Below are 14,272 nucleotides of genomic sequence, written 5' to 3' on the forward strand. Positions count from 1 at the left end.
TAGCAGCAAGCACCATAAGCATCCTCAGGGTTTGCTGCCAACACAGGTTCTTAGATCTATTTTGTTAAACATAGCAACTCAAAATGGATTAACAAGCTAACTTTAATCAGTCAAACATGTATCGTTTACCTCGTTCAGGAGAAAAAGGTCAGTACCCCAAATTCCAGAGTATTTAGACAGAATTATCAAGACAGAAAAACAGATCAAGTAGACAGATTTCCAAACTGTCCAACCATTACATCCATACCAAATCTACATCTGGGTTTTTCAAAGCCAAGGTGGGGGCTCTGTAGCAGCAATGGCTTCCCAGAGTCTCATCTGATAAAATCAAAGAACGCTTCTCAAAGTGAGCCCCCAAAACAAAGCTACACATCAGGGCTTATATAGCATTCTCCTGGCTCAGAGAATGTAACAACCTTATTGACTCACTGGCCAATCAATCTGCTGAAAAAGAAGCCTCCCACCCCAGCCTCCATGTGCTCTTTAGCCTAGGGGCAGGGAAGATCTTTAAAATTTACATTCCCATTACCATCTCCAATAAAATATTGAAGCAGTTAGGTAGCCAAAATGAAAGTCACATTGATGGCCATGGGGAACATCAGTACCCATTGAAAATAAATCAAAATAACAAAGCAAGATTAAAACAAAACAAAAACATGTAAAAGCGTAAGAAAAAAATCTCTAGCAGATTTAGTGGATCTTTTATGTATTACTGGGAATACATATGCAATAATCACAAGTTAAAAATTTGTAGAAAGACTACATCTACATTGATAGAGATACTATTCCCCTTTTTGTAATAATGTACTGATTGCAATATCATGTTTTTTACTTCAGATTCTCCCTGCCTTTGTACTGAATATCCCCTAGTTCTGAAATACATACTTTTCTTACCTGTGTTTTGAAGAGTCCTTCTCCTCCTTTAAATTTACCCCAAACACCATCTTCTCATCCTTTCCATTGCTGGTACCCTCTGTTGCAACTTACTTTGTATTTCATTTTTTGCACATACACACATACATATACATCTACATCTATGTATGTATAAATAGAGAGAGTCTGATTAAATTAGAATGACAACACATTGTGAATAGAGATTTTTTCATTCCTTGTTTCTGAATCCTCAGCTCCTATTATAGTGTCTGACATATAGTAGACTTTTCTTAAATAATTGTTGATTGACTGATAGATTTATACAGAAGTACATGTGAGTATTTTCTGAATCTAAGGAAGCTATTATGCATAGATTGTTTTTTAAGGGTTAATCAGATAATCTAATCAGTAACATCAAGAGGTATAAGTTATGTCAGGATGGATATCAGACCAATGAAGTTGCTAATATAAATCCCAGGAATGATGTGAGAAGAAGGTAGTAGAGGTATATAATACAGGGGTTAAGGAAATCCCAGTTTGACTTCTTATAAAAGTAACAAATCCAGGGGAAAGATTATTGTCAAACTTCTAGTTCATAAACTATAAAAATACTAGTGACTATTTTCAAAGAAAATCAGTACTCTTTGCATACAAGCAAAAATGCTAAAAAGGAAAATAAACTATACTTAAAACATGCAGGTGTTTTTTTTTTCCTACTTAGAAAAAAAAATAATCTCTTCAAATGGAGTGTGTCCTTGTAATTTGAATTTATAATTAATGCTAAGTGGATTATACTATATATGGCATTAATCCATCATTTAGCTTCATTTCAACAGGTAGAAAATATATTTGCACTACATGGACTTCAAACCTTATCCGCAAAGATAAAACCAGGCAATGGCTAATGAAGTAAATAGAATCAGTAATGATTAGGTTCCAGCAGGTCTTGCCAAGTAAGAAAAACTCTAACTATAGGATAAATTATAGACTTGAAGTATATTATGCAATGAAAAGGCTTCTTAAACTCTGATATGTTTTCATTAGGTTAATTGTCAAATGAAGATTTTTTTACAAGAATTTTGGAAGAAAATGTCTAAACTCATAAAAGGATTGCACTCTGCATCAGAGAAATGAGAGATCAAATTCATAAAATCAGTGAAAATTGAAATAGAGAAGTAATATTCAAAAAAACTAATCAACTTCTTGAAAATTAATAATTATCCACAAATAGAAGCATATATCTACCTATGTATGAATTTACATGGTGCTTTCATTTATCACTTTGGTAATGCGACGAAGCTATATGACAGAAATGGGTTATGTTGTAATGGAATGATGCTTTGTTATATGATACAAAACTTTTAAATATTTTAAGGTTATTTTCTTTATGCAAAAAATAAATCCTCTTTAAGACAGGAAGAGCAGGTATAGTTAAATCAACAAATTTATATGGCATTAATTCAACATTTGTAATAATTTAGACAAGGACAAAGGCAAATTTGAACTTTGCTTTAGCTATACAGCAAAGGTTTGCTAAGCATGTGAATAGCATAAACAAAATTACAAGAGGCATATTAAAATTGTCTCAGATATTTTTTAATCAAGACCTTTAATTATTACGTTAATTATGAATCATTCTTAGTATTCATTAAAGCAGTTCCCCATGGATATCAACTGAACAGCATTGTATTAGCTAGAGTTCATTGTATATATTTTGAAGGAAGAAACCACACTTCATATGAAGTTCATAATTCACTTTATTCTTCATGTTACCTACCTAAAATACTTGACTTAAAGACACTCATACTAATAAGCTGTCAACCCTTGATAAATAAATTTAACCTCTCTTGATTTCATATCTCCTTTAAAAAAGAACAAAAACTTATGCTATATCATAGCTAAGTTTCCATCTAGTTAAAACCTTTTTTTTATTTTTTTAGAAATTTGAATTATAACATTCAACGTATAGGACATACAGTATTACCTTCAACAAAGATAGAAACCCATGAGTACATAAATTTAAAACAGTCACACTAAAAACAAAAAATCAGTCATTCTGCTTCCTAAGACACTCCACAAATGACTTTTCTGTCAGCTGCCAGACTACTTCGCTTCATTCTTTATAACTCCTGTCCCTGGGTTTTTGGTTCCTCTTTGGGGTCATATTCATTGGGTTAAAAGTTATTGGTTTCCTACTTGCAGGAATATAAGAGCTGAAAGGGAATTACTCTAAAATTACAAAAAAATAACAGAGAAAGAACAGGAAAGGGAGGAGAAATAAAAAGGGACAATGTTTTCTTACTCTGAAGTAATAAAATAAATTTCTATTTCTTACTAAGAAGGTAGCTCCAGAGGTAATTACAAAAAAAAAAAATGTCTTCCAAAAGTGTTTTGAAAAATAAGGAACTCTTTGGACTGTGTACAACTTTCTAAAGTGACTATGTTCAAGGGAAAGTGATGCCTCAAATGTACAAATTCTGGTATTTTCATTCAAAACAAAGCAGCAATAAATCTAGCTTATTGCTTGGTTCCTCTTTGGTGCCCACAAACATCCCCAGGTCTTCCCTATACAAAAACAAAAATAAAGCTAAATAAAACAAATACCAACAGTATTGAAACTCCAACTCTTCAACCTGACACACACCATCTTTTCTTCCCTTCCCCAATAAAAATCTATTAGACAAAAGTTCTCAAATTTTTTGGTCTCACAATGCTTTTACTCTCTTGAAAATTATTGTGTACTCCCCAAAGAACTTTTGTTTATATGGATTATATCTATTTATATTTGCTGTATTAGAAATTTTTTTAATGTCTGCATATTGATAAGAAAACAGTTTTGACCTTGTGGATGAACTACTTTGTGTAAAATGGCTTCCCCTGTTGTCAGTCACTGCTATTCTGGTGGATATCTTTTCACTGTTTGCAACCATTTACATGACTACCACATATCCTACCCATAGCACATCATCCCTAGAATTTTACAATTTTTCCCCATCTCAAAGTCCTGTGGTGACAAGCAAGTGATAAAACAGCAGGTGCATGTACACTGGGAACTTTAGTCACAACCTTAAACACGGGCTACCCAGACCATAGAGTCATCTTCTCTCACTGGAAGCAAAAGTGAGTTCAGCAGCGCCTTGGGTGTCTGAACAGCCTTTTAAAGATTGTACTGCTCACCTCTTAATGTGAGCAAGGGGCTAGAAAATGTACTCTAAAAATTGCTTGCTTACCCAACCCTTGCCTGCTTTTATGACAGGTGGGAATACCTCACAAAAGTTGAAACACACACACACACAAACACACACATACACACACCAATTAGAAAAACTTCTGAGTCCCATAACCATTGGTACATGGGATTTGTGCCCTTATAAACAAAACAAAATCTCTTATTCCTGAAAGATAAACAACCCTTGTTGCAGGAGGATTCAACAGGTATCATACATAAATAACAGCCCTGAGTGAAACAAGTCTGGCAAATTAAGGACACCCTACTGAAATCTAGGCTGGATGCATATTTTTTTTTCCACAGTGGCCACATTTATGGGGAGTGCTATGAAGTTGGTCTAGGTTTTGCCATTAAAACTAAGCATGTGAATAACATAAACAAAGTTAAAAGAGACATGTTAAAATTATCTCAGGGAATTTTTTTTAATTAAGACCTTTAATTTTTAGGTTAATTATTACATCCTTAGTGTTCCTTAAAGAAGTAGAAAATAAGGAGAAGAGACAGACAGGATGTGAAAGGTATGAAAGTAATGTATGAGGCAGACTGCCACAATGATCATAGACTTATCCTCTCCTAGATAAATATTTACATTCAACAAAATGGGCAGTTCCAAGACAAAATGACTACCAGAAAAATTAATGTAAACAGATTAAAGGGCTTCTTTGAGTGGGAAGAATTTGTTTCTAACTTGAAGGGAAAGTTGACCCAACACACAGTTGACAACAGTGGAACAGATAAGGAGCGGGAAGTTTTCAGAGATTTGGTGTATAGCACTGTATTAACTCATCTACGTCAGAACACAAATATCAAGACTGTTTTGATAAAAATGACAGGGAAACTCAGAAGCTACTAAAGAGAAAATGAGAATTCCTCAAGATTTACCAGCAGGGATTACCATTTGTAAGAAGCCAACTTTTAATTCCATCAAAATAAAGTAAAAGTGAAGCTTAGAGAGATGCAGGACACTTGAGTCAGCAAGAAGGCAGATGAAATTCAGTTTTTTTGATGATAGCTACAATAAAAGTGCTTTTATGATGCTCTGAAGGATATTTATGGGTCAGACCTATGGTGCATCTGAACTATTCAATGCTGTTGGAGCCACACTGATTAGTGAAAAGGATATGATCCTAGAGAGAAAGGTTGAACATTTCCATAGTGTTCTTAATAGATTATCATTAATCAATTCTCAAGTCACTGATCATTTACCTCGGGCTTAAGTCAGTCCCTGACTTGCTGAAGTTTCAACAGAAGAAGAGACTTTTCATGGCATTAGTTTACTTTCATGTGGCAAAGCTCCTTTTGCTGATTCTGTTCCAGCTGAGACTTACAAGTTGGGGAATCTGAAACTAAGGTTTTGTGGGTTATATGTCAAGAGGAGGTTATTCCTCAGGTGTTAAAGGATGCCTCCATTGTCCATATCTATAAAAGTAATGAAAATAGATTGTCCTATGACAATCACAGGGGTGTCAATGTCTTAATCATTGTTGGCAAAATTTGTGCCAAAATCCTCTTTAATAGACTTCTTCACATATAAGATGGTTATCTGAGAGTCAGTGCAGCTTCAGAAAGGACTGAGGAATGGTCAATATGGTGTTTTCTGCCTTATAGCTCCAAGAAAAATGCCAGGAACAGAACAGAGTTCTATACAAAAAATGTCGATTTGACCAAGGTCTTTGATACTGTCACTTGTGAGGTTTAATGGAAAATTATGTCAAAATTTGGTTCCCCACAGATGTCCATCAATGCTGTATCAATTTCATGGTGGAATTCATGCCCAGGTTCTGAATAATAGATGATACATTTGCACTTTCCTTGTTAACAGTGGAGGAAAAAAAGGATGTATCCAAAAAATCCCAAGATCTTCTTTCTCTTGAATCTTTTTTATTTAAATAGAATTTTATTTTTACCCAATTACATATTGATAAAAAAAATTAGCATTTGTTTTTGCAAGATTTTGAATTCCAATTGTTTTCTCCCTCCTTTATACTTTCCTTTTTTTCTGAAAATGGTAGGTAGTTTGATGTAGTTTATACATGTACTAATACATAAAACATATTTCCACATTAGTCGTAGTTGTAGAAGAAGAAACAGATCAGAAGGAAGTAAAAGCATGGGAAAGAATAAATAAGTGAAAAAATAATTGCATCCTATCTGCATTCTGAGTCCAGCAGGTCTCTATTTCTATATCGATAGCATTTTCCTTCATGAGCCCTTTGTACTTGTACTCCTGGACCACTGTGTTACTGAGAAGAGATGAGTGTTTCATAGTTTATAATCACACAATGTTGCTGATGCTATGTACAATGTTTTCCTAGTTCTGATCACTTCACTTAGCATCAGTTTGTACAAGTCTTTGCAGATTATTTGTGAAATATGCTCGTTCATCGCTTCTAATTGCAAAATATTATTCCATTGCTTCCATATTCCTTAACGTGTTTGGCCATTCCCCAATTGATACCTATCCCTTCAATTTCCAATATATGGCAAACATGGAAAGGACTGCCATAAATATTTTTGCATGTGTACGTCATTTTGCCTTTTTAATGATCTCTTTGGGATATAGACCTAATAGTGGTATCTCTGTATTAAAGGTTATGCACAGATTAGGATATGTTTTGGAAATTTTAATTTATATATTTAGTTTACAACATTCAGTTATACAATCCCCTGATTTGCAAATTTCCTCTCCCTCCTCCTTTCCCCTTCCATGGCAGCAAGCAATCAGATACATGTTTTAAAAAAATCTTCACATTAAACATTAGTTTAGTTGAAAAATTATAGACAATGGAGTAAACAATGAGAAAGATGGAATGAAACAAAACACAAGAGAGAGAGAGAGAGAGAGAGAGAGAGAGAGAGAGAGAGAGAGAGAGCATAGTTTACTTCAATCTGTATTCAAATTCTGTACTTCTTTTTCTGGATGTGGATATCCCTTTCCATCATGATACTTTTTGAGTTGCCTTACAGCCTTGCATTACTAAGAGGAGCCCAGTCTATCAAAATTATTCGTCACACATATGATCTGTTTGAAATTATGTACAATATTCTCCTGGTTCTGCTCTCTTCATTCAGCATCAGTTTATATAAGACTCTCCAGGATATTATGAAGTCTGTTTGTTCCCCATTTCTTATACCACAATAGTATTCTATTACATTCATCTACCACAAATTGTTTAGTCATTTCCCCAATTGATGGGCATTTCCTTGATTTCCAATTTTTTGTCACTACAAAAAGAGCTGCTCTAAATATTTTTGTACAAATGGGTCCTTTTCCAATTTATATTATCTCTTTGGGATACAGTCCTAGAAGTGGTATTGCTGGGTCAAAGGGTATGCACTTTTTTATAACCTTTGGGCATAGATCCAGATTGCTTTCCAGTAAGGTTTTTTTTCTGTTCACAACTCCATGAACAATGCATTAGTGTCCAAATTTTTCCACATTGTCAATAGCATATATCATTTTCCTGTTTTGTCATCTTAACCAATCTGACATGTGAGATGTTTTCCTCAGAGTTGTTTTGATTTGCATTTCTCTAATCAATACTTATTTACAGAAAAATTTTTTCATGTCCTTATAGATATATTTAATTTATTCCTTTGAAAACTGCCTGTTAATATCCTTTGACAATTTATCAATTGTGGAATGACTCTTATTCCTATAAATTTGACTAAATTCTCTGTATATTTTATAAATAAGTTCTTTTCAGAGACACTGATTTGCAAAAAGAAAATATTTCCTAATTTTCCACTTCCCTCGTAATATCGTTTACATTGATCTTATTTGAAGAAAAAAAAACAAAAAAAACAAAAATAAATAAAAGTAGTGTTTTTAATGTAATCAAAATTATCCATTTTGTTGGTGCATGATGTTTTGTTTGTAGATGATTTTGCATTTGCTGTCATTTCTGAAGCTGAGATACAACAAAGTATGGATGGATTCTCTGCTGTTTATGGTAATGTGGATCTAACAATTAAAAGGAAGAAAACACAGGTGCTTCATCAGCCAGTACCACACCATCCATATGTGGAAATATATGTTAAAATAAATGGAAAAGTTCTGAATACTGTTTATTTACTTCTGTTTACTTACCTTTGTAGTATAATGTCCAGGGATGTACACATTGATAATGAGGTTGATGCATGTAATGCCAGAGCTAGCTTTTTGTTTGGGAGGCTCCAAATGAAAGTGTTGAAGAAGAGACATATTAGATTGACTGACATACTGAAGGTCTACAGAACTATTGTGTTGACCTGCTTGTTGTATGTCTGGGAAACCTCAGCAGTATACCAGTGTCATGCCAGGAAGCTGAATTGCTTCCATTTGAATTATCATAGAAATATTTTAAAGAAACTGTGAGGATAATATACCAGACATTGAGGTTCTCTCTCAAACTAAACTACAAAACAGTAAAAGTCTACTTCAGAGAGTGTAACATCAATGGACTGGCTACATTGTTTGAATGCCAAATGTACACTTGCCAAAATGGTTATTTTATGGAGAACTCACACAAGATGAAAGCTTACATAGTGGTCACAAAAATGACACAAGGAAATATTCAAAGTCTCTCTTAAGAACTCTGGAATTGAGATGTAATATAGGAGACACTGGCATAGGATCATAGAACATGGTATGCCCTCATCAGAGAAGAAGATGTTCTCTATGAGCAAAGCAGAATTGAAGTAACTCTTAAAGAAATATGAGATGTGCAGATTTAGAGAATCCACACCCAATGTTCACGTGCACTATTTGTGTCTGACCTGTGGTAGAGTAATCCAAGCTCAAATTTGTTTGATCAGCTATAGTAGAACACCATAACTTGACTTTAATTTATAATAATGTAATTTAAGTCCTCTTTGAGAATGAACATCAAATAGCAACCAATCAACCTTTCAAAACTAAAAAGGTCATCAATTCACTTTTAACTCAGAATCATCACTTACATGAGATCATGAAAGAATAAAACCAAAGTAATAGAGGCAGCCATGAGCTCATGCAGGAAATGGGAAAGCTACCCTTTCCCTAACTGCCTCTTAGGATAAAACTCAAAGAAGGCCTGCAGCTTTTAAAACCAAAGGAATAAAGAGATTGGGTCATTTCTTCTGAATATCAACTGAGTTATAATTTAGAAGAGATTAGGGTGATTATGACTTGAAAAGAGTTTGCCACTGGTTCATCACTTGATGGTTGAAGTGGGTTTGTTTAGGAGAAAACTGATGAGAATCAGACTGGATTTAATAGAAAAGTAGCTCTGTGTGGGGTACATTTTTTTAGAAAGGACTACAATAGTCTATAAGGAAAAGGTGTGGAGGTAGGAAGAGAATGGGTAAGACTTTAGTGAGGTTACCTAGATTGTATGGAGTATAGAATATTTGGAGGATATTGGCATCAGATAACAACAAAAATAGCATTGTTTCAGTTGTGATGAATGCCAGGGGTGAACATTATTCAAAAAGAAAAGAAAAAAAGAAATCTTTATTTCAAAGAGAAATTAACAATTTTCTCTCCAAATCTATTTTTGCTACATAAAAATTAACAATGAGAAAGAGCACAAATCTACAGTGTCTCACGTAGTCATCAAGTGTTGCATACTGTTCACAAAATTGTTATGACTGTTTCCCCTCTTCACAGAAGTTCTTCTGAATATACCAACTTTTAAAAAAATATTCCTTTATACTAATTTTCATGAAAAGCAATAAATACAGAGTTCCTATGGAAAATAATGAATTTATAACATATACATCGTAATTCATTTATCATATAAATGTGGGAAGTTATGTCATAATGAAATACTAAGAAATCTGTGAAGTCAGGATCAAATCAAGGATAGCTACTAAAATCGATGGTTATTTGAAGACTTGTCTATCTAATTGAAGAATGACTCATTGGAAACAAAGTTGTAATTTTAAATATGCATTTATCTATGCATTTATCTGTGTGTCCATTCATTCATTCATCTGTTTTTTTTTGCTCCCCTCTCAACTAGTGAATGTGATCAGACATAGCATAACACTATCAGACATAGCATGGACTAACATCTACTGAGATGTGTCATGATTGTGATGGGTATCAGGGGAGATAAGTGTCCCATTAGTGAAATTATATATCATTGGAAGAATAGAAAAGATATGATATATCAGAAAGAATGCTGGGCTTGGACTCAGGTGAAATTATTTTAAAACTCTTTGTCCTTTGGATCTTTATCAAATCAATTAATTTCACTTGTTTTCTTCAAATGTTATTTAGGGGATTGGTGTAGATAAATATCTGAAGTCTCTTCCATCTTTGAATTTCAGAGTCTATAGAATTTTTAACAATCTTGTCTGATTGAATAGAACACATTTATGTAGTATGATATTGGATGACTTATAGTGATATTATAGGTGATCATTTCTTTAAATAGTGGGCACTATATCATTTATTAGGAATATATTCAACTTCTATAATTTAAACTTTCAGAACTTTCTTCAGGAATATAAATTTTTCTGTATAGATTATTTTTTGCCTTTTGGAGGGCAATTGGGATTAAGTAACTTGCCCAAGGTTACATGGCTAGTTTTTTTGTGTGTTAAGTGTCTGAGGCTGGATCCAAACTCAGGTCCTCCTGATTCCAGGGCTGGTGCATAATTCTTTGTGCCACCTAGCCACCCCATGTATAGATTATTTTTTATTAATTATTTACATTTTTTTAGATTATTGTGGAATAGAAAGGAGACAGCATTGGACTGAGAGTCAGTATTACCTTGGATCAAATCAGTCTTAGACAATTACAACCTGTTTGATCCTGAGCAAGTCACTAAACCTCTTTGTGCTTTTACCCCCAAATACAAAATGAAGGAGTTGGACTCAATAAACACTAACATGTCTTCTAGCTCTAAATCTATGATCCTATGACAACTAATGTTTCAGATGAGTCAAATTAGTCTCATTGTATTCATATTCTTGATAAAAATATAGCAAGATTAAATACAAACCCAAATAATATCCAAGAGAGATCTAGAATTTTGGATTTTTTACCCCTGGGTTACAGTGTTGAAACTTACCTATAAAAGTGTAACTGCTATGGAGTAGAGGTCTTTCATGATCATGATGACAGACTACTGGACATAGTTTAAGGAGAACACATTCTCCATTAAATATGCCTTCCTCCCCCAACTTCTTTCCTATGTGTGTTTATATGGGTGCAATAAGGTTACAGATTAAATAAACATTCATTTTTGATGTCCAAACCTAAGAAAATTCTACTTAGGAAGTCCTTTTATTCTATAGATTTCTCCAGATGCACTGTTTCATTTTCTATTCATTATTAATCATGTTGGGAAAAGGGGAAAGGAATGGGGAGAACATCAGAAACAAAATTAGTAGAACATTTTCCATGAAAGGGAATAGGAAGAGCAGATTATAATATTTTTTCTCATGGAGAGTAAATGGAAACCAAGAGTTAATGTGGTCATAACAAATTCTAACTCCACCATTACTTGCAAAGATATAGTACTTTCGATATTTAAATCCAATATTGTATAATGAATAGTGATCTAGCTTTCAAGGCAGGATTTTCATTAAGTCCTAATTCTGAAAGTCTCTTTGTGACCCAAAGCCAAGTGCTCAACTTCTCAGGGACACGGGAAACTCTGTAAAATTGTAAAGTGGAGAGAGGTTCATACTGGTAGAGGAAGTTTCTCACCAGAATCTCTATCTGCCAATAAAATAATAAATTAAGTAAAAGAAAATGTTTAAAATTGTGTTTTATATCATCTTATCTTTAAAAAGATGGTCCGATAAGGATATCACAGAAGCAATAAATAGTACTTCCCCAGGTTATAACAAGAAATTTCTTAAAAGGCATCATCTCAACTATTTTTTTTTCTAAAAATACTAGAAGAAAGTGTCTGTAAAACAGTAAAAAAAAATGTATGAGTGAATGTATAAAAAGAATGATTAGTGCGGGAGGGTAGTGTATAGATAAACATTATGTCAAATAGGAATGGTCATTTAAATATCACATTTCCTTGTCAGATCAAATATAGTAATAAAGTCAGTATCTGTACTTTAAAGAGACTGTGGAAGTGGTAAACATCTGAACAAATAAAAAAATTAAAATAAAAATATCCCATAAATTTGTTGGTAGATCTTCAGCATAATTGACATGTACAGAAACATTCCATTTTAAGTAACATTTTACTTTATTTTCTCTTTTCTACCACACAAAACTACATGACATTCATTTTTAAGGACAAGTGGTAATTGTACTGATTATGTAGTAAACCTAAACTGTGACTGAATATGCTTTTACCATATTGTCACATCTTCTTTTCTTCACAAAGTTGCTAAAATCACAGGTTAGCTGGGGCTCAAACAATTAGGGCACTAAAATATTTTAGTAGTTCTAAAGCTATTAAAACTCAACAAGAAGTATTTTTAAAGTTAAAGTTATTTAGCAACATAGGTAGCTTTTTTATTCTTTATATTATCTATTGCACTAAGTGGTGTGGTAGGAACAGGATTTTATGTTACCGACCCTTAGGGACTCCAGGTGTGGAAACATCTTTAGCTAATGAAGATTAACAACTCATTGGTTATTTATATTATTAGAGAGTCTCCTAGTGATCATGAGAGTTTAAGTTATTTTTCTCTCATTTTATACCCAATTTGTGTGAGGGATAGATTTTCCAGACTCCAAGACAAGCTCTCTAATGACTGTGATGAGTCTCCAAACATTGTTTTCCCCTTTCTCCTTCTTTCTAGATGTTTTCTATGCTTTCAATCTACCAGAAAATCAATCCATTATATCACATCTTAACTATGTATCATTTACGAATGTGGCTTACAAAAATAGGTCAATCCCAAAGTAATGAAGGAGCATTTGTTAAGTCCTCAAAAGAGTTATATTCTTTTAGGGTAGCCAAAATGGTGTATGCAAAATGGTTACAAAGTAATATTATCAGGGAGGCACTAATATCTGAGAACATTAGGAGAGGCCTCTTGGGGACCTGGAGCGATCGAGCCAAGAGGAACAGGGAGAGGGGCTTGGAGGGTGGGGGTGTATGCCATGGCAGTCTCAGCACCTGCAGGTGCAGGATACAGTGGACGCCATAGTGAAAGGGCTAAAGCAGGAGAATATCTGCAAGAAGAAGGATACCATGTCTGATGCAATGCCAGCTGCTGTGAAGATACCCAGGCTTCCATGCAGGAGGTTCTTCAGTGCATTGAACGCTGCTATGCTCCCTTGGCCCTGGCATAGTCCCTTGTGACCAGTGAACTGGAAAAATTCCAGTATGGCTTGGCTCAATGCAACATGCACCACAATAACAAAGCCAAAGACTTGTATGCTGGGAGCAAGGAGCAGCAGGTGAAGAGGCAGCTAGAGTCCTGTGTGAACAAATGTGTTGATGACCACATGCACCTCATCCCTACCATGACCAAGAAAATGAAGGATTGCCTGGCATCTGTGTCAAAAGTCAGCCATTGCTAATAGTCATATGGAATGGGAGAATGGGTCTACTTGTAAAAAATTTATAGACATTTTTACTTTTCAGTGAAACTTTAAGAATGAAAAAAAAAATGAGCCTGATAGCAAGTTTAACAATACCTTTATTGGAATTTCATATCTGCCTGTGGACTCTGTTGGTTTCATTGTATGTTTTAGCCCATAAGTGAAGAAATGGAAGAAAGTGGTTCTTAGATTTGGACTGGAGGCAGCATGGAGAGCTGATATTCCCCAGGTCCATCCCTTCAGTGAAGATGACCTCTCTTTTATCTGTTGGAGCCCTTAGCAGCTTTCAGCTGGTTCGGTGTTATTCCATTCCTAGAAACTGGAATAACCCTTTGTGTTTATAGGTATTAGCAGTTCTTCTTCCCGACCTAACTCCCATTTGGTATGAATCCCTGCCCGAGGCAGCTGTTTATTTTTGTTTGGTACCAAGTTTACATGCACCTGATTGAACCATTTCCCCTAGACAAGAAAGCAGCAGCCATGAGTTCACTACTAATTGGAAGAGAAGCACAGTGCTTTCCTCCCCAGTACAAGTACCTAGCATTCAGAGAGGAGTCTGGGGAGATAGGATTACTTGGATTAGAGCTCTGAGCAGCTCCTGTGTGATCTTTTCTTTGACGAGAACAGTGTTCATGCCCCCTTTCTGCTGGGACACCAAGGAAGAGCATTAATGGGAAAT

General features: G+C 34.4%; 1 pseudogene; it reads left to right on the forward strand.

The window, feature by feature from the left end:
* Positions 1 to 13,144: 13,144 nt before the first annotated feature.
* Positions 13,145 to 13,572, forward strand: LOC138148097 (protein FAM136A pseudogene; annotated as a pseudogene).
* The last annotated feature ends 700 nt before the right edge of the window (positions 13,573 to 14,272 follow it).

The sequence above is a fragment of the Petaurus breviceps genome, unplaced genomic scaffold (genome assembly GCF_028583685.1).
Source record: "Petaurus breviceps papuanus isolate PSGF00001 unplaced genomic scaffold, PetGlider_PUasm1.0 90822, whole genome shotgun sequence".
Classification (NCBI taxonomy): Eukaryota; Metazoa; Chordata; class Mammalia; order Diprotodontia; family Petauridae; genus Petaurus; species Petaurus breviceps.